Source organism: Stegostoma tigrinum, chromosome 11, assembly GCF_030684315.1.
Source record: "Stegostoma tigrinum isolate sSteTig4 chromosome 11, sSteTig4.hap1, whole genome shotgun sequence".
NCBI classification, from domain to species: domain Eukaryota; kingdom Metazoa; phylum Chordata; class Chondrichthyes; order Orectolobiformes; family Stegostomatidae; genus Stegostoma; species Stegostoma tigrinum.
In genome coordinates this window covers 81,519,811-81,520,878 of record NC_081364.1, presented here as the reverse complement: position 1 = coordinate 81,520,878, position 1,068 = coordinate 81,519,811, and the positions used below count along the sequence as shown (strand labels likewise).

The 1,068-nt window shown below is 50.7% G+C and overlaps 1 pseudogene; it reads left to right on the top strand.

Annotated features, from left to right (window-relative positions):
* Nucleotides 1-659: 659 nt before the first annotated feature.
* On the top strand, nucleotides 660-834 carry LOC132210272 (U2 spliceosomal RNA; annotated as a pseudogene).
* Nucleotides 835-1,068: the final 234 nt, after the last annotated feature.

The window sequence follows — 1,068 nt, the reverse complement described above, 5'->3', positions numbered from 1 at the left end:
CACGCTGTCCGAGGCAGCTGCGGCGGTGCGGGGGGGGGGTAACGAGACTGTGGATCACCTCCTTCTGGAGTGTGCCTATGCGCAGGAGGTCTGGAGGGGGATGCAGTGGTATTTGTCGAGGTTCATCCCGAGCAGGTCCGTGATATGGGACTCCGTGCTCTACGGGCTGTTTCCCGGGACGCACACCGAGACCAACATCAACTGCGCCTGGAGGACCATCAATGCGGTGAAACACGCTCTTTGGTCTGCCCACGACTTGCTGGTCTGCCAGCTGAAAGAACTGACCCCGACCGCGTTTTGCAGACTGGCGCACTCCAAGGCTCAGGACTACGTGCTGAGGGACACATGAAAGCTTGGGGCAGCTAACGCCAAGGCACGGTGGAGAAAGACCACCGTATGAAACCCCTCGTCCAGAATAGAAAAAAGGGCCCTATCTGGTAACTGGGCCCAGCTTACGCCTTCCCCAACTGGTCAGGGGGCCAACGGGGACTGTGCTGGGAGACGACTGCCAGGGTATTTTTTCTTTTGTTTTGCTTTTGCTTTGTTTTGTTTTTTTCCTTTAGTTGGTGTACGTAGCCCCCTGGGTAACCAGGAGCAGCTTGCATGACTGGGTAGGTGTATAAATGTGTTTTATTTTTTGTACATCTTATGAATGAAGTATATTTTTTCAAATAAAAAAAATCTGTTCTTATCAGCTTTAATATGTGACATGTCCTTTACTTAAGGACCCTATGTCAAACTGATTTTTGGAGCAGGAATTGGAACAGGGGCTTGCTCCATCCTCTCCACGCATCATCCTGGTATTGCAGTGTTTCCAGGAACGGTACAGTCTCATTAAACCAAGTTTAAAAAACAGCCTGATCAAAACTTGAAGAAGGGTGTCTCGGCCTGAGACATCAGACTTCCTGTTCCTTCAGTCCTAGTTGGCCTGTTATCTCAGATTCTCCACCATCTGCTCAACACTCTGGAACCATAACAGCCCTTCAGCCCGACAAGTCCACACCAAACCTCAGAGCATCCCAGCCCGATCTATAACCCACCTGAACTACCTCTCCCTAAACATTACAG